This window comes from Protopterus annectens, chromosome 3.part1 (genome assembly GCF_019279795.1).
Source record: "Protopterus annectens isolate FY-2018-M chromosome 3.part1, PAN1.0, whole genome shotgun sequence".
In the NCBI taxonomy this organism is placed as follows: Eukaryota; Metazoa; Chordata; order Ceratodontiformes; family Protopteridae; genus Protopterus; species Protopterus annectens.
Genome location: NC_056732.1, coordinates 1,877,683,927 through 1,877,705,398, shown reverse-complemented (window position 1 = coordinate 1,877,705,398; position 21,472 = coordinate 1,877,683,927). Strand labels below are relative to the sequence as shown.

The window sequence follows — 21,472 nt, the reverse complement described above, 5'->3', positions numbered from 1 at the left end:
TTTTCACATACACCATTAACCAAAAAAAACAAAAAAAAACAAAAAAAATACAAATGTTCTCTTTAAAATTTTTCTGTTGCAAGTTAATTATATTCAAACTCTCAGCAACAATTCATTACAAGAGCAAAAGTTGTACCAATGTAAGTAGCAAGCAGTACCATTGCTTTACAGGAAATGGATTTGGCACCTGAAATTGGCTTAGACTTTACCAAAGATTTGCACGCAAAATCATTAAGTTGGTCAAGTCAAAGTGTGAGCTATGAAATGTGCATTCTGTACCAATAAAGGCAAGGTGCTTTCTCAGGGGGTAGAGGGGGTGACAGATAAAATGGACAAACAAAAATCTGGTCAGCACATGAAGCTCTGGGCATCTTTTATTCCTTCCTAGCCAAATCCATATCTGTTTATTTAATTAAATGGATATGACCACTGGGAACAAATATCCTTTTACTCAAAGTTGCAGAGTATGCAAATGGTTGCTCAGAAAAATCAAACCCTTCTGTTCTACAGAAGTTAGCCCTGAGTTCCACAACTTCAAGAATTGGTTTTGCAATATTAGAAAGGAATTAAATAAGCGGGGTACAGAGATGCAATCTGTAGAACACTGCCAAACTGATACACTACTGTCCTATGAACTCTGAACTAATCTTTCAATTGTCCTTCTAGTTAATACTAGATAAAGTGTGTGTGTGTGTGTGTGTGTGTGTGTGTGTGTGTGTGTGTGTGTGTGTGTGTGTGTGTGTGTGTGTGTGTGTGTGTGTGTGTGTGTGTGTGTGTGTGTGTGTGGGTGTGTGTGGGTGTGTGTGTGTGTGTGTGTGTGTGTGTGTTTGATACCTCTCAACTGGACAGATTTTTTGCAGAATGTCCAGATTTTTGCCTCATAGTTTTGGTCTGTTCCTCATATTTTTTTTTTGCCAAATCACTGGGATGATTTAAGGATTAAAGTCGCTAAATAATAACATACTTTAGAGTTTCAGACTTTATACCCTTCAAAAATGCATGCTAAAACAGATCTTGGTACTCTAGCAACTTTCTAAGTTTTTAAGAACAATATTTGGAACGTGTCACTATTTTTGGGCCTTTGTACCCCCATTATATCATTATACAATTATACAGTTGTTAATGTCTGTTATGTACTTTGCAGATGATAAAGATTCTAGTTGCCTACTGATGTACTTTGTTCTTCATCTGTAACTATATTTGTAATTTTTAATTGCTATGTTGATCAAATTGTTAATTGCTATGTAAATCCAGTGTAACTACTGCCTGTATATTTTAACTGTGGAGCTTCTCTCCCCAGGCCTCCGCTGAAAATGAACCTACGTCCAGTTGGACACTCCCGGTCAATAAATGTAAATAAATAAATAAAATGAATGTCAGGCTTTGTCCAGATTTGTTGTGCTAAGAGATTGAGAGATATGGCATGTGTGTGTGTGTGTGTGTGTGTGTGTGTGTGTGTGTGTGTGTGTGTGTGCGTGCGTGTGTTGGCGAGGGGTAGTACTTGGTTATGGCAAAAGAAGTGAAAAACTACAAGTAAAAAAAATCCAGAAATGTGTTTGTTTTGTTTGTTTTACTGTAGGCATGTCAAATGCTACTCTAATTCCGGAGTAGAAAAGTGCTTCATTGTCCTCACTTGCTGTCTTTTTCTGCAATTAAATCTGGTTGCATCTTTATCTTGAGATGTTATTTATGTTTTTATTATGCTTAGTGTTAAAAAAAATCTTAAAATATATTTTTCAAAATAGTGAGTCAAATGCATTACCTCTTACTGAAGCACAAAGCCTACACATCAAAAATTCCTGTAGGGTGGGGCAAAAGGGAGATGTGCCCCAGGCACAGGCTGTTTGTGGGTTTAACTGTCAATGCTGATTGTAGTGTTAGCATTCATAACTGGCATGTATTTGTTCTAACAGCTGTTTGGCAGTTTAATTAAATGAATACGTGCGTACATTTGTGGCAGGCTCCATAATCACGGCACAGTATGGCTGCTGTCCATTGCTATAGTTCAGAGGCATGACAGTTTTATTCTGCGGAACTGTCAAAGGCACCAGATGAGGTAGCCAGGCTCTAATCTGTCTGCAGCAGTTGGCTTTTAGTGAACAAATTTACAAGAAATAAACAGCAACTCTGTGTCAACTTTCATGGTGGTTGTATGACGTATGTCCTCTCACTCACCTAAGATGCCATGAAATACCTATGTCCATGAATATGGCTGGCACTGAAGAAGGGATAGAATATTTTGCACTTATTGCCAAAATTTTATCTAAACTCCCTTTGGGAAGACTAAACATATTTATGTCAATTTGCAGAACTCTTACCCCCCCCCTACAAAAAAACTACTATATAGAGGACGCATACAGATTTCTGAATAACTATACTGTATTAGCAATTGAATGGAAACAGTTGTTTGAAGTTGGAGTTAAATGAAATCTGGGGGGTGGTGCTTCTTTTCAGCTAAAAGAAGGACTTGATTTTGCTGAAAACCAAGTCTTTTTTTATCTCAGTTTGTCCAGTAGCCCCATTAAAGTTAAAATAAATAGCTGAGGAATAGGGGCTGCAGCCTTCAGAAGGGTGTTCAAAGATGCTTCCTTCTGTAAATTAGCAGCCATTTTTTATTTAGAGCTAAAAAACAAGGTTTGAATGTTTACGAGAGGGCTAGCCACTGGTGAGCAGTGGCTCTAGAGGATGGTCATATTGTTGATGTGACACCACAGCCCATGAACAAAACTGTAAAAAGGGGGCTAATGCCAATGGAAGAACCTGTCTTACAAAATTTGTTCTAAGCTCAACATTAAGGAAAAAGATGTAGTTTTACTTTTATTTCCACTTCAGTCATGTGTGTCCATGAACAGCTGGCTCATGGATTAAACTGTTGAGTTCAAAAACTCAGTGATCAGGATGTTGCCTGGACAGTTAAATGACAAGACCATGCTGTACCAGGACGTGGTATGCACTTCCACCCTACAGACATCTTGCAGTTAGCAAGTAAGGGCTTTGGAATCAAAATCCTATCCCCAATGCAGAAAGTTCTAGTGTTTTCCTTGACTTTTGTTTTTAAAGTTCTGCAGCTTTCCGATAGTTTGGTTGCTGAATTTGACCATTTAATGTGCAGGTTATTCAGTAGTGAATTCACATACGAGACCCGTTATCTTCGTACGTGGTGCTGCACGACCATTTAATGTGCAGGTTATTCAGTAGTGAATTCACATACGAGACCTGTTATCTTCGTACGTGGTGCTGCACGACCATTTAATGTGCAGGTCATTCAGTAGTGAATTCACATACGAGACCCGTTATCTTCGTACGTGGTGCTGCACGACCATTTAATGTGCAGGTTATTCAGTAGTGAATTCACATACGAGACCCATTATCTTCATACGTGGTGCTGCACGACCATTCAATGTGCAGGTTATTCAGTAGTGAATTCACATACGAGACCCGTTATCTTCATACGTGGTGCTGCACGGCCATTTAATGTGCAGGTCATTCAGAAGTGAATTCACATACGAGACCCGTTATCTTCGTACGTGGTGCTGCACGACCATTTAATGTGCAGGTTATTCAGTAGTGAATTCACATACGAGACCCGTTATCTTCGTACGTGGTGCTGCTGCGACCATTTAATGTGCAGGTTATTCAGTAGTGAATTCACATACGAGACCCGTTATCTTCGTACGTGGTGCTGCACGACCATTTAATGTGCAGGTCATTCAGTAGTGAATTCACATACGAGACCCGTTATCTTCGTACGTGGTGCTGCACGACCATTTAATGTGCAGGTTATTCATTAGTGAATTTACATACGAGACCCGTTATCTTCGTACGTGGTGCTGCATGACCATTTAATGTGCAGGTTATTCATTAGTGAATTCACATACGAGACCCGTTTTCTTCGTACGTGGTGCTGCATGACCATTTAATGTGCAGGTTATTCATTAGTGAATCACATACGAGACCCGTTATCTTCATACGTGGTGCTGCACGACCATTTAATGTGCAGGTTATTCATTAGTGAATTCACATACGAGACCCGTTATCTTCGTACGTGGTGCTGCACGACCATTTAATGTGCAGGTTATTCAGTAGTGAATTCACATACGAGACCCATTATCTTCGTACGTGGTGCTGCACGACCATTTAATGTGCAGGTCATTCAGTAGTGAATTCACATACGAGACCCGTTATCTTCCTACGTGGTGCTGCACGACCATTTAATGTGCAGGTTATTCATTAGTGAATTTACATACGAGACCCGTTATCTTCATACGTGGTGCTGCACGACCATTTAATGTGCAGGTTATTCATTAGTGAATTCACATACGAGACCCGTTATCTTCGTACATGGTGCTGCACGACCATTTAATGTGCAGGTTATTCATTAGTGATTTCACATACGAGACCCGTTATCTTCGTATGTGATGCTGCACGACCATTTAATGTGCAGGTTATTCATTAGTGAATTCACATACGAGACCCGTTATCTTCGTACGTGGTGCTGCACGACCATTTAATGTGCAGGTCATTCAGTAGTGAATTCACATACAAGACCCGTTATCTTCATACATGGTGCTGCACGACCATTTAATGTGCAGGTCATTCAGTAGTGAATTCACATACAAGACCCGTTATCTTCGTACGTGGTGCTGCACGACCATTTAATGTGCAGGTCATTCAGTAGTGAATTCACATACGAGACCCGTTATCTTCGTACGTGGTGCTGCACGACCATTTAATGTGCAGGTTATTCATTAGTGAATTCACATACGAGACCCGTTATCTTCGTATGTGGTGCTGCACGACCATTTAATGTGCAGGTTATTCATTAGTGAATTCACATACGAGACCCGTTATCTTCGTACGTGGTGCTGCACGACCATTTAATGTGCAGGTCATTCAGTAGTGAATTCACATACGAGACCCGTTATCTTCATACATGGTGCTGCACGACCATTTAATGTGCAGGTCATTCAGTAGTGAATTCACATACGAGACCCGTTATCTTCATACGTGGTGCTGCACGACCATTTAATGTGCAGGTCATTCAGTAGTGAATTCACATACGAGACCCGTTATCTTCGTACGTGGTGCTGCACGACCATTTAATGTGCAGGTCATTCAGTAGTGAATTCACATACGAGACCCGTTATCTTCGTACGTGGTGCTGCACGACCATTTAATGTGCAGGTCATTCAGTAGTGAATTCACATACGAGACCCGTTATCTTACTACGTGGTGCTGCATGACCATTTAATGTGCAGGTCATTCAGTAGTGAATTCACATATGAGACCCGTTATCTTCCTACGTGGTGCTGCACGACCATTTAATGTGCAGGTCATTCAGTAGTGAATTCACATACGAGACCCGTTATCTTCGTACGTGGTGCTGCACAACCATTTAATGTGCAGGTCGTTCAGTAGTGAATTCACATAAGAGACCCGTTATCTTCCTACGTGGTGCTGCATGACCATTTAATGTGCAGGTCATTCAGTAGTGAATTCACATACGAGACCCGTTATCTTAAATGCGTGGTGCTGCACGACCATTTAATGTGCAGGTCATTCAGTAGTGAATTCACATACGAGACCCATTATCTTCATACGTGGTGCTGCACGACCATTTAATGTGCAGGTCATTCAGTAGTGAATTCACATATGAGACCCGTTATCTTCGTACGTGGTGCTGCACGACCATTTAATGTGCAGGTCATTCAGTAGTGAATTCACATACGAGACCCATTATCTTCCTACGTGGTGCTGCACGACCATTTAATGTGCAGGTCATTCAGTAGTGAATTCACATACGAGACCCGTTATCTTCGTACGTGGTGCTGCACGACCATTTAATGTGCAGGTCATTCAGTAGTGAATTCACATACGAGACCTGTTATCTTCGTACGTGGTGCTGCACGACCATTTAATGTGCAGGTTATTCATTAGTGAATTCACATGCGAGACCCATTATCTTCATACGTGGTGCTGCACGACCATTTAATGTGCAGGTTATTCGGTAGTGAATTCACATACGGGACCCGTGATCTTCGTACGTGGTGCTGCATGACCATTTAATGTGCAGGTTATTCAGTAGTGAATTCACATACGAGACCTGTTATCTTCGTACGTGATGCTGCACTCAGACTGTTTTCATTCTCTAGATATTTAGCAACTTCATCAGAATAATGAAAACACATTTCTGTAAAATCTACACTACGTACCTTCCTGTGATTGTAACTTTCAATAAAATGCATTCAGGTAATTCAATATTGGAGTGTTCCCTCCCCATTTTTCTCGTTTTTTAACATATATATATATATATATATATATATATATATATATATATACATACACATATATACAGTAACACACACACACACACACACACACACACACACGCGCGCGCGCGCGCACACGAGAGCATCACAAATGGTAGAACAAAAAAGGGTGAATCTGAAAACACTGGATACTCGTCTCCCACTAAAAAAGCCCTTCATCAGTAAACCCCAGCTTCAAAACCTGGATTGTGTCATCTTGCCAGAGGTACTGTTATGGAAAGGGTTTTCAGAGACACTTCACCCCTCACACCACCTTACTCCTTTTACTCATGTGTGCTACCCTGCCCTGAACCCTAACTCTGCACATTACATTAGTATAAAGCCTTTCTCTAATAGTACCACTACACAAGACAAAAGGACACAGAATGCAGACAACACTGAATCCATCCCCTTACCTAACCCTAACCCACACTTACATTTTCACAAGTGCTATAACACAGCCTTACATATCTTCTTAACCACAACTTTTTCATTCAAACATTAATTTTCCTGCATATTCCTGCTTACCTGCACTATATAAAACTAAATCTAACTATATGTGATTCACTCAAATGAGCATTCACTCATCTGTACATTCTCCTTCTTACAGGCATAAACACTCTTCAACCAACTATTCGACCTTTTGAGCTACACCTACAAACACACACACACACACACACACACACACACACACACACACACACACACACACACACACACACACACACACACACACATACACGCACGCACATATATATATGGAATAGTAAAGTAGTACCTGAGAGGGTTAAACTGTCTGCACAATGTTCCTTGCCAACCGATTTAGGCAGAGTTCAGGTATAGCCTGGGCTGCAGTCAGTCCTGTAGCAGAACTTGCAGCTAAAATCCCACAGATTGTGAAGAAGAGTAAGGGGTTACGGGTCTACAGTAAAGGTACTGCAGGGCATCCTTTCTGAGTGATGAGAGGGTGGGATCTTCATGGAGTGCGTGTTGCACAGCTTAACTGAGGAAAGGCAGGAGCATCTATAGGACAGGAGGCCAGAAGTGCATGTCTATATCTATACCTGTATCTTTATCTATATCTACATCTGTATCTATATCTATATCTCTCTATGGCTCTACTTCTAAACTTCAAAACTTCAAATTTTTTATGGCCGAGACCATATGATCGAAGTTTTGAAACTTCAAAATGTAAATAAAAAAAATCTTTTTTTTATGTTTTTGCAGGGGGGCAAGCCCCCTTTACCCCCACCCCCTCCGCTAATTAAATATACCAACTCTGAGATTGTACTATTGTGAGGAAAATATAATGTTCCTCTCTGTATGGTGATCTCCATTTAAACAGTTCAAAGTTTCAAAAATTTGACCTTACAGTCTTGATCATAAGAAGTTTGAAACTTTGAAATTTAGAAGTAGACCGCTGTGTATATATGAAGTCACTTAAAGTTCATGCTTACTGATCTAGCATGCACACCTCAGCAGTGCCACAGTCACATCTAGTGTGTGTAGCAGGAGCATCATGTTATGTAGCAGGTAATTAGTGGTGTTGAAGGATCGTCCGCTGAACCACTCATCTGTGCACACAGCAGACCATCCTGGTATGTAAACCATGTCTGCGTATTACACCTATGGTGAATACGAGTGGAAACACTGACAGTGTCCAATTACTATGACACTGCCTAGTGACCAAATGCATCAGCATGCTTTTCTGTATTCAGTCTGCAAAGTGTGGTGACACTGAGCACTTTTTAAAGCCTGATTCCACAATCATCAGGCAGGAATCCTGCTGGCGTCTTTCAGGTTTCACTAGTTTCTGGTGTAGGAAGTCAATTACATCTCACACTGGAGGAATGCTTCATCTGCTGGTGTCTGCATTCTCAGCTATGTTTTATTCTGCATACGTTGACCAGTCTCTGAGATTATTACATTCATAAGAATACATTTATGTCCTGCAACCATGCAGATTTCGGCCACAAAATCCTTAAACCACAATTCATCACAACAGAATCTCCCTTTCCCTGTAACTGAACCACTAACCCTGATAAGTAAATGCATCTATAGGTCCCCTAGTCCCAAAGACACTTCCCAAATCTGCATAACTGACATCACAAATGGATAAACAGGCAGCATTTTACACAGCGGATTTACAGCTGATTCAGAGGGCAACCATTTGAAATGTCCAGATGTTCAAATCCTGAAACACAGAGACTGAATGGTTGAAAAACAGACTTAGACATACTAAGTCTGCGATGGGCATTTCCCATGATATTCCCTTTTCTCCAAGGCATAGCAATTTTGGACATGGTATATATATATATATATATATATATATATATATATATATATATATATATATATATATATATATATGTTTGGGCATATATTGGCTTGTCCTTCACAAAAGGGGGGCAGGGGGTGGCTTGCCTCCCTTGCAAAAAAAATATAAATAAGAAAATAAATAAATAAAGGAGAACAGCAAACTTTGAGATCTGCTTTTTTTCTGGGTTTTCACACTTTTTTTTTTTTTTTGGAACGTCAGTACTCAGTATTTCGAGTGCCAACATTTCAATGGGGATTTGATCCAGAGACAGAAAGAACTGCACCTCACAACTCCGTCTCCTCCTTCTCACAACATTAGAGTCTTCGACCATGATGACCCTGTCTGTTGCCTGTATCTGGATATATTACAACTCCGTCTCCCCCTTCTCACAACATTAGAGCCTGTAACCGTGATGACCCTGTCCGTTGCCTGTATCTGGATATATTACAACTCCGTCTCCCCCTTCTCACAACATTAGAGCCTGTGACTGTGATGACCCTGTCTGTTGCCTGTATCTGGATATATTACAACTCCGTCTCCCCCTTCTCACAACATTAGAGCCTGTGACCATGATGACCCTGTCCGTTGCCTGTATCTGGATATATTACAACTCCGTCTCCCCCTTCTCACAACATTAGAGCCTGTGACCATGATGACCCTGTACGTTGCCTGTATCTGGATATATTACAACTCCCTCCCCCCTTCTCACAACATTAGAGCCTGTGACCATGATGACCCTGTCCGTTGCCTGTATCTGGATATATTACAACTCCCTCTCCCCCTTCTCACAACATTAGAGCCTATGACCATGAGGACCCTGTCCGTTGCCTGTATCTGGATATATTACAACTCCGTCTCCCCCTTCTCACAACATTAGAGCCTGTGACCATGATGACCCTGTCCGTTGCCTGTATCTGGATATATTACAACTCCGTCTCCCCCTTCTCGCAACATTAGAGCCTGTGACCATGATGACCCTGTCCATTGTCTGTACCTGGATATATTACAACTCCGTCTCCCCCTTCTCACAACATTAGAGCCTGTGACCATGATGACCCTGTCCGTTGCCTGTATCTAGATATATTACAACTCCGTCTCCCCTTCTCACAACATTAGAGCCTGTGACTGTGATGACCCTGTCCGTTGCCTGTATCTGGATATATTACAACTCCGTCTCCCCCTTCTCACAACATTAGAGCCTGTGACTGTGATGACCCTGTCCGTTGTCTGTACCTGGATATATTACAACTCTCTCTCCCCCTTCTCACAACATTAGAGCCTATGACCATGATGACCCTGTCCGTTGCCTGTATCTGGATATATTACAACTCCCTCTCCCCCTTCTCACAACATTAGAGCCTATGACCATGATGACCCTGTCCGTTGCCTGTATCTGGATATATTACAACTCCGTCTCCCCCTTCTCACAACATTAGAGCCTATGACCATGAAGACCCTGTCCGTTGCCTGTATCTGGATATATTACAACTCCGTCTCACCCTTCTCACAACATTAGAGCCTATGACCATGATGACCCTGTCCGTTGCCTGTATCTGGATATATTACAACTCCGTCTCCCCCTTCTCACAACATTAGAGCCTGTGACCATGATGACCCTGTCCGTTGCCTGTATCTGGATATATTACAACTCCGTCTCCCCCTTCTCACAACATTAGAGCCTATGACCATGATGACCCTGTCCGTTGCCTGTATCTGGATATATTACAACTCCGTCTCCCCCTTCTCACAACATTAGAGCCTGTGACTGTGATGACCCAGTCCGTTGCCTGTATCTGGATATATTACAACTCCGTCTCCCCCTTCTCACAACATTAGAGCCTGTGACCATGATGACCCTGTCCGTTGCCTGTATCTGGATATATTACAACTCCGTCTCCCCCTTCTCACAACATTAGAGCCTACGACCATGACGACCCTGTCCGTTGCCTGTATCTGGATATATTACAACTCCGTTTCCCCCTTCTCACAACATTAGAGCCTGTGACCATGATGACCCTGTCCGTTGCCTGTATCTGGATATATTACAACTCCGTCTCCTCCTTCTCACAACATTAGAGCCTATGACCATGATGACTCTGTCCGTTGCCTGTATCTGGATATATTACAACTCCGTCTCCCCCTTCTCACAACATTAGAGCCTGTGACCGTGATGACCCTGTCCGTTGCCTGTATCTGGATATATTACAACTCCGTCTCCCCCTTCTCACAACATTAGAGCCTGTGACTGTGATGACCCTGTCCGTTGCCTGTATCTGGATATATTACAACTCCGTTTCCCCCTTCTCACAACATTAGAGCCTATGACCATGATGACCCTGTCCGTTGCCTGTATCTGGATATATTACAACTCCGTCTCCCCCTTCTCACAACATTAGAGCCTGTGACCATGATGACCCTGTCCGTTGCCTGTATCTGGATATATTACAACTCCGTCTCCCCCTTCTCACAACATTAGAGCCTATGACCATGAAGACCCTGTCCGTTGCCTGTATCTGGATATATTACAACTCCGTCTCCTCCTTCTCACAACATTAGAGCCTGTGACCATGATGACCCTGTCCATTGCCTGTATCTGGATATATTACAACTCTCTCACCCCCTTCTCACAACATTAGAGCCTGTGACCATGATGACCCTGTCCGTTGCCTGTATCTGGATATATTACAACTCCGTCTCCCCCTTCTCACAACATTAGAGCCTACGACCATGATGACCCTGTCCGTTGCCTGTATCTAGATATATTACAACTCCGCCGCCCCCTTCTCACAACATTAGAGCCTGTGACCATGATGACACTGTCCGTTGCCTGTACCTGGATATATTACAACTCCGTCTCCCCCTTCTCACAACATTAGAGCCTGTGACTGTGATGACCCTGTCCGTTGCCTGTATCTGGATATATTACAACTCCGTCTCCCCCTTCTCACAACATTAGAGCCTATGACCATGATGACCCTGTCCGTTGCCTGTAACTGGATATATTACAACTCCCTCTCCCCCTTCTCACAACATTAGAGCCTGTGACCATGATGACCCTGTCCGTTGCCTGTATCTGGATATATTACAACTCCGTTTCCCCCTTCTCACAACATTAGAGCCTACGACCATGATGACCCTGTCTGTTGCCTGTATCTAGATATATTACAACTCCATTTCCCCCTTCTCACAACATTAGAGCCTACGACCATGATGACCCTGTCCATTGCCTGTATCTGGATATATTACAACTCCGTTTCCCCCTTCTCACAACATTAGAGCCTATGACCATGAAGACCCTGTCCGTTGCCTGTATCTGGATATATTACAACTCCGTCTCCCCTTCTCACAACATTAGAGGCTGTGACCATGCTGACCCTGTGCGTTGCCTGTATCTGGATATATTACAACTCCGCCTCCCCCTCCTCACAACATTAGAGCCTATGACCATGATGACCCTGTCCGTTGCCTGTATCTGGATATATTACAACTCCGTCTCCCCTTCTCACAACATTAGAGCCTGTGACCATGATGACCCTGTCCGTTGCCTGTATCTAGATATATTACAACTCCGTTTCCCTTCTCACAACATTAGAGCCTATGACCATGATGACCCTGTCCGTTGCCTGTATCTGGATATATTACAACTCCTCCCCTTCTCACAACATTAGAGCCTGTGACCATGATGACCCTGTCCGCTGCCTGTATCTGGATATATTACAACTCCGTTTCCCACTTCTCACAACATTAGAGCCTGTGACCATGATGACCCTGTCCGTTGCCTGTATCTGGATATATTACAACTCCGTCTCCCCCTTCTCACAACATTAGAGCCTATGACCATGATGACCCTGTCCGTTGCCTGTATCTGGATATATTACAACTCCGTCTCCCTTCTCACAACATTAGAGCCTGTGACCATGATGACCCTGTCCGCTGCCTGTATCTGGATATATTACAACTCCGTCTCCCCCTTCTCACAACATTAGAGCCTATGACCATGATGACCCTGTCCGTTGCCTGTATCTGGATATATTACAACTCCGTCTCCCCCTTCTCACAACATTAGAGCCTGTGACCGTGATGACCCTGTCCGTTGCCTGTATCTGGATATATTACAACTCCGTCTCCCCCTTCTCACAACATTAGAGCCTGTGACTGTGATGACCCTGTCCGTTGCCTGTATCTGGATATATTACAACTCCGTTTCCCCCTTCTCACAACATTAGAGCCTATGACCATGATGACCCTGTCCGTTGCCTGTATCTGGATATATTACAACTCCGTCTCCCCCTTCTCACAACATTAGAGCCTGTGACCATGATGACCCTGTCCGTTGCCTGTATCTGGATATATTACAACTCCGTCTCCCCCTTCTCACAACATTAGAGCCTATGACCATGAAGACCCTGTCCGTTGCCTGTATCTGGATATATTACAACTCCGTCTCCCCCTTCTCACAACATTAGAGCCTGTGACCATGATGACCCTGTCCGTTGCCTGTATCTGGATATATTACAACTCTCTCTCCCCCTTCTCACAACATTAGAGCCTGTGACCATGATGACCCTGTCCGTTGCCTGTATCTGGATATATTACAACTCCGTCTCCCCCTTCTCACAACATTAGAGCCTACGACCATGATGACCCTGTCCGTTGCCTGTATCTAGATATATTACAACTCCGCCTCCCCCTTCTCACAACATTAGAGCCTGTGACCATGATGACACTGTCCGTTGCCTGTACCTGGATATATTACAACTCCGTCTCCCCCTTCTCACAACATTAGAGCCTGTGACTGTGATGACCCTGTCCGTTGCCTGTATCTGGATATATTACAACTCCGTCTCCCCCTTCTCACAACATTAGAGCCTATGACCATGATGACCCTGTCCGTTGCCTGTAACTGGATATATTACAACTCCCTCTCCCCCTTCTCACAACATTAGAGCCTGTGACCATGATGACCCTGTCCGTTGCCTGTATCTGGATATATTACAACTCCGTTTCCCCCTTCTCACAACATTAGAGCCTACGACCATGATGACCCTGTCTGTTGCCTGTATCTAGATATATTACAACTCCATTTCCCCCTTCTCACAACATTAGAGCCTACGACCATGATGACCTTGTCCATTGCCTGTATCTGGATATATTACAACTCCGTTTCCCCCTTCTCACAACATTAGAGCCTATGACCATGAAGACCCTGTCCGTTGCCTGTATCTGGATATATTAGAACTCCGTCTCCCCCTTCTCACAACATTAGAGCCTGTGACCATGATGACCCTGTCCGTTGCCTGTATCTGGATATATTACAACTCTGTCTCCCCCTTCTCACAACATTAGAGCCTATGACCATGATGACCCTGTCCGTTGCCTGTATCTGGATATATTACAACTCCGTCTCCCCCTTCTCACAACATTAGAGCCTGTGACCATGATGACCCTGTCCGTTGCCTGTATCTGGATATATTACAACTCCATCTCCCCCTTCTCACAACATTAGAGCCTGTGACCATGATGACCCTGTCCGTTGCCTGTATCTGGATATATTACAACTCCGTCTCCGCCTTCTCACAACATTAGAGCCTATGACCATGATGACCCTGTCCGTTGCCTGTATCTGGATATATTACAACTCCGTTTCCCCCTTCTCACAACATTAGAGCCTACGACCATGATGACCCTGTCCGTTGCCTGTATCTGGATATATTACAACTCTCTCTCCCCCTTCTCACAACATTAGAGCCTGTGACCATGATGACCCTGTCCGTTGCCTGTATCTGGATATATTACAACTCCGTCTCCCCCTTCTCACAACATTAGAGCCTACGACCATGATGACCCTGTCCGTTGCCTGTATCTAGATATATTACAACTCCGCCTCCCCCTTCTCACAACATTAGAGCCTGTGACTGTGATGACCCTGTCCGTTGCCTGTATCTGGATATATTACAACTCCGTCTCCCCCTTCTCACAACATTAGAGCCTATGACCATGATGACCCTGTCCGTTGCCTGTAACTGGATATATTACAACTCCCTCTCCCCCTTCTCACAACATTAGAGCCTGTGACCATGATGACCCTGTCCGTTGCCTGTATCTGGATATATTACAACTCCGTTTCCCCCTTCTCACAACATTAGAGCCTACGACCATGATGACCCTGTCTGTTGCCTGTATCTAGATATATTACAACTCCATTTCCCCCTTCTCACAACATTAGAGCCTACGACCATGATGACCCTGTCCATTGCCTGTATCTGGATATATTACAACTCCGTTTCCCCCTTCTCACAACATTAGAGCCTATGACCATGAAGACCCTGTCCGTTGCCTGTATCTGGATATATTACAACTCCGTCTCCCCCTTCTCACAACATTAGAGCCTGTGACCATGATGACCCTGTCCGTTGCCTGTATCTGGATATATTACAACTCCGTCTCCCCCTTCTCACAACATTAGAGCCTATGACCATGATGACCCTGTCCGTTGCCTGTATCTGGATATATTACAACTCCGTCTCCCCCTTCTCACAACATTAGAGCCTGTGACCATGATGACCCTGTCCGTTGCCTGTATCTGGATATATTACAACTCCATCTCCCCCTTCTCACAACATTAGAGCCTGTGACCATGATGACCCTGTCCGTTGCCTGTATCTGGATATATTACAACTCCGTCTCCCCCTTCTCACAACATTAGAGCCTATGACCATGATGACCCTGTCTGTTGCCTGTATCTGGATATATTACAACTCCGTCTCCCCCTTCTCACAACATTAGAGCCTGTGACCATGATGACCCTGTCCGTTGCCTGTATCTAGATATATTACAACTCCGTTTCCCCCTTCTCACAACATTAGAGCCTATGACCATGATGACCCTGTCCGTTGCCTGTATCTGGATATATTACAACTCCCTCTCCCCCTTCTCACAACATTAGAGCCTGTGACCATGATGACCCTGTCCGTTGCCTGTATCTGGATATATTACAACTCCGTCTCCCCCTTCTCACAACATTAGAGCCTGTGACCATGATGACCCTGTCCGTTGCCTGTATCTGGATATATTACAACTCCGTCTCCCCCTTCTCACAACATTAGAGCCTACGACCATGATGACCCTGTCCGTTGCCTGTATCTGGATATATTACAACTCCGTTTCCCCCTTCTCACAACATTAGAGACTGTGACCATGATGACCCTGTCCGTTGCCTGTATCTGGATATATTACAACTCCGTCTCCCCCTTCTCACAACATTAGAGCCTATGACCATGATGACCCTGTCCGTTGCCTGTATCTGGATATATTACAACTCCGTCTCCCCCTTCTCACAACATTAGAGCCTGTGACCGTGATGACCCTGTCCGTTGCCTGTATCTGGATATATTACAACTCCGTCTCCCCCTTCTCACAACATTAGAGCCTGTGACTGTGATGACTCTGTCCATTGCCTGTATCTGGATATATTACAACTCCGTTTCCCCCTTCTCACAACATTAGAGCCTATGACCATGATGACCCTGTCCGTAGCCTGTATCTGGATATATTACAACTCCGTCTCCCCCTTCTCACAACATTAGAGCCTGTGACCATGATGACCCTGTCCGTTGCCTGTATCTGGATATATTACAACTCCGTCTCCCCCTTCTCACAACATTAGAGCCTATGACCATGAAGACCCTGTCCGTTGCCTGTATCTGGATATATTACAACTCCGTCTCCCCCTTCTCACAACATTAGAGCCTGTGACCATGATGACCCTGTCCGTTGCCTGTATCTGGATATATTACAACTCTCTCTCCCCCTTCTCACAACATTAGAGCCTGTGACCATGATGACCCTGTCCGTTGCCTGTATCTGGATATATTACAACTCCGTCTCCCCCTTCTCACAACATTAGAGCCTACGACCATGATGACCCTGTCCGTTGCCTGTATCTAGATATATTACAACTCCGCCTCCCCCTTCTCACAACATTAGAGCCTGTGACCATGATGACACTGTCCGTTGCCTGTACCTGGATATATTACAACTCCGTCTCCCCCTTCTCACAACATTAGAGCCTGTGACTGTGATGACCCTGTCCGTTGCCTGTATCTGGATATATTACAACTCCGTCTCCCCCTTCTCACAACATTAGAGCCTATGACCATGATGACCCTGTCCGTTGCCTGTAACTGGATATATTACAACTCCCTCTCCCCTTCTCACAACATTAGAGCCTGTGACCATGATGACCCTGTCCGTTGCCTGTATCTGGATATATTACAACTCCGCTTCCCCTTCTCACAACATTAGAGCCTACGACCATGATGACCCTGTCTGTTGCCTGTATCTAGATATATTACAACTCCATTTCCCCCTTCTCACAACATTAGAGCCTACGACCATGATGACCCTGTCCATTGCCTGTATCTGGATATATTACAACTCCGTTTCCCCCTTCTCACAACATTAGAGCCTATGACCATGAAGACCCTGTCCGTTGCCTGTATCTGGATATATTACAACTCCGTCTCCCCTTCTCACAACATTAGAGCCTGTGACCATGATGACCCTGTCCGTTGCCTGTATCTGGATATATTACAACCCGTCTCCCCTTCTCACAACATTAGAGCCTATGACCATGATGACCCTGTCCGTTGCCTGTATCTGGATATATTACAACTCCGTCTCCCCCTTCTCACAACATTAGAGCCTGTGACCATGATGACCCTGTCCGTTGCCTGTATCTGGATATATTACAACTCCATCTCCCCCTTCTCACAACATTAGAGCCTGTGACCATGATGACCCTGTCCGTTGCCTGTATCTGGATATATTACAACTCCGCCTCCCCTTCTCACAACATTAGAGCCTATGACCATGATGACCCTGTCTGTTGCCTGTATCTGGATATATTACAACTCCGTCTCCCCCTTCTCACAACATTAGAGCCTGTGACCATGATGACCCTGTCCGTTGCCTGTATCTAGATATATTACAACTCCGTTTCCCCCTTCTCACAACATTAGAGCCTATGACCATGATGACCCTGTCCGTTGCCTGTATCTGGATATATTACAACTCCCTCTCCCCCTTCTCACAACATTAGAGCCTGTGACCATGATGACCCTGTCCGTTGTCTGTACCTGGATATATTACAACTCCGTCTCCCCCTTCTCACAACATTAGAGCCTGTGACCATGATGACCCTGTCCGTTGCCTGTATCTGGATATATTACAACTCCGTCTCCCCCTTCTCACAACATTAGAGCCTGTGACCATGATGACCCTGTCCATTGCCTTTATCTGGATATATTACAACTCCGTTTCCCCCTTCTCACAACATTAGAGCCTATGACCATGATGACCCTGTCCGTTGCCTGTATCTGGATATATTACAACTCCGTCTCCCCCTTCTCACAACATTAGAGCCTGTGACCATGATGACCCTGTCCGTTGCCTGTATCTGGATATATTACAACTCCGTCTCCCCCTTCTCACAACATTAGAGCCTGTGACTGTGATGACCCTGTCCGTTGCCTGTATCTGGATATATTACAACTCCGTTTCCCCCTTCTCACAACATTAGAGCCTGTGACCATGATGACCCTGTCCGTTGCCTGTATCTGGATATATTACAACTCCGTCTCCCCCTTCTCACAACATTAGAGCCTGTGACCATGATGACCCTGTCCGTTGCCTGTATCTGGATATATTACAACTCTCTCTCCACCTTCTCACAACATTAGAGCCTGTGACCATGATGACCCTGTCCGTTGCCTGTATCTGGATATATTACAACTCCGTCTCCCCCTTCTCACAACATTAGAGCCTGTGACCATGAAGACCCTGTCCGTTGCCTGTATCTGGATATATTACAACTCTGTCTCCCCCTTCTCACAACATTAGAGCCTGTGACCATGATGACCCTGTCCGTTGCCTGTATCTGGATATATTACAACTCCCTCTCCCCCTTCTCACAACATTAGAGCCTGTGACCGTGATGACCCTGTCCGTTGCCTGTATCTAGATATATTACAGCTCCGTTTCCCCCTTCTCACAACATTAGAGCCTTTGACCATGATGACCCTGTCCGTTGCCTGTATCTGGATATATTACAACTCCCTCTCCCCCTTCTCACAACATTAGAGCCTGTGACCGTGATGACCCTGTCCGTTGCCTGTATCTAGATATATTACAACTCCGTTTCCCCCTTCTCACAACATTAGAGCCTATGACCATGATGACCCTGTCCGTTGCCTGTACCTGGATATATTACAACTCCGTCTCCCCCTTCTCACAACATTAGAGCCTGTGACCATAATGACCCTGTCCGTTGCCTGTATCTGGATATATTACAACTCCGTTTCCCCCTTCTCACAACATTAGAGCCTGTGACCATGATGACCCTGTCCGTTGCCTGTATCTGGATATATTACAACTCCGTCTCCCCCTTCTCACAACATTAGAGCCTGTGACCATGATGACCCTGTCCGTTGCCTGTATCTGGATATATTACAACTCTCTCTCCCCCTTCTCACAACATTAGAGCCTGTGACCATGATGACCCTGTCCGTTGCCTGTATCTGGATATATTACAACTCCGTCTCCCCCTTCTCACAACATTAGAGCCTGTGACCATGAAGACCCTGTCCGTTGCCTGTATCTGGATATATTACAACTCCGTCTCCCCCTTCTCACAACATTAGAGCCTGTGACCATGATGACCCTGTCCGTTGCCTGTATCTGGATATATTACAACTCCCTCTCCCCCTTCTCACAACATTAGAGCCTGTGACCATGATGACCCTGTCCGTTGCCTGTATCTAGATATATTACAACTCCGTTTCCCCCTTCTCACAACATTAGAGCCTATGACCATGATGACCCTGTCCGTTGCCTGTATCTGGATATATTACAACTCCCTCTCCCCCTTCTCACAACATTAGAGCCTGTGACCATGATGACCCTGTCCGTTGCCTGTATCTAGATACATTACAACTCCGTTTCCCCCTTCTCACAACATTAGAGCCTATGACCATGATGACCCTGTCCGTTGCCTGTACCTGGATATATTACACGTCTCCCCCTTCTCACAACATTAGAGCCTGTGACCATGATGACCCTGTCCGTTGCCTGTATCTGGATATATTACAACCCCTCCCCTTCTCACAACATTAGAGCCTGTGACCATGATGACCCTGTCCGTTGCCTGTATCTAGATATATTACAACTCCCTCTCCCCCTTCTCACAACATTAGAGCCTACGACCATGGTGACCCTGTCCGTTGCCCGTACCTGGATATATTACAACTCTCTCTCCCCCTTCTCACACCATTAGAGCCTGTGACCATGATGACCCTGTCCGTTGTCTGTATCTGGATATATTACAACTCCGTCTCCCCCTTCTCACTACATTAGAGCCTGTGACTGTGATGACCCTGTCCGTTGCCTGTATCTGGATATATTACAACTCCCTCTCCCCCTTCTCACAACATTAGAGCCTGTGACCATGATGACCCTGTCCGTTGTCTGTATCTGGATATATTACAACTCCGTCTCCCCCTTCTCACAACATTAGAGCCTGTGACCATGATGACCCTGTCCGTTGCCTCTACCTGGATATATTACAACTCTCTCTCCCCCTTCTCACAACATTAGAGCCTGTGACCATGATGACCCTGTCCGTTGCCTGTATCTGGATATATTACAACTCCTTCTCCCCCTTCTCACAACATTAGAGCCTGTGACCATGATGACCCTGTCCGTTGCCTGTATCTGGATATATTACAACTCTCTCTCCCCCTTCTCACAACATTAGAGCCTACGACCATGATGACCCTGTCCGTTGCCTGTATCTGGATATATTACAACTCCGTCTCCCCCTTCTCACAACATTAGAGCCTGTGACCATGATGACCCTGTCCGTTGCCTGTATCTGGATATATTACAACTCCGTCTCCCCCTTCTCACAACATTAGAGCCTGTGACCATGATGACCCTGTCCGTTGCCTGTATCTGGATATATTACAACTCCGTCACCCCCTTCTCACAACATTAGAGCCTATGACCATGATGACCCTGTCCGTTGCCTGTATCTGGATATATTACAACTCCCTCTCCCCCTTCTCACAACATTAGAGCCTGTGACCATGATGACCCTGTCCGTTGCCTGTATCTGGATATATTACAACTCCGTCTCCCCCTTCTCACAACATTAGAGCCTGTGACCATGATGACCCTGTCCGTTGCCTCTACCTGGATATATTACAACTCTCTCTCCCCCTTCTCACAACATTAGAGCCTGTGACCGTGATGACCCCGTCCGTTGCCTGTATCTGGACATATTATGCCTTATTACTTCAGTCGTGCATCTGCTTCTTTCAATGTTTCTGTCATGTATCATCTAAAAACTGCCATCGTTGCAGTGTTTGGGAGATCTGGTGGTGCGTAGTTTTCCTTTTTCCTACTCTTCCATGTCTGAGTCAGTGGCATACTCCTGTTATAAAGTCTGGGCACAACTAATGGGATTTAGAAAGTAGTTACTTTGTCAATTTCATACTTGCAATGTTTAATACTGCGCTAAGCTAAATTAATTGTACCTGACCGGACTTGCTCAAGAGCTGAGTGTTAGCTTTGTAGTTTATATCCTTTTTCCAATAACATAATCATACTGTGTAGCAGCTCCAGCTGTTTTAGTACTATTATTAGTGTCTAGTTTATTGCTACATGTTTTATCTGCGGTACAGTGCTGATTCTGTACTTCCCTATTATGTTGCACTAACTTTTGAAATGTTCTTCAGGATCTGTACTGAAAATAGGAATTGTCTAGTTGGGCAAATCAACCATCTAA

At 44.5% G+C, this 21,472-nt stretch overlaps 1 protein-coding gene across 8 annotated transcripts in view; it reads right to left on the bottom strand.

Moving 5' to 3' along the window:
- Positions 1-21,472, bottom strand: part of PITPNM2 (phosphatidylinositol transfer protein membrane associated 2) — a 3,395,372-nt gene that overhangs the window by 71,110 nt on the left and 3,302,790 nt on the right. The window lies entirely within an intron of this gene.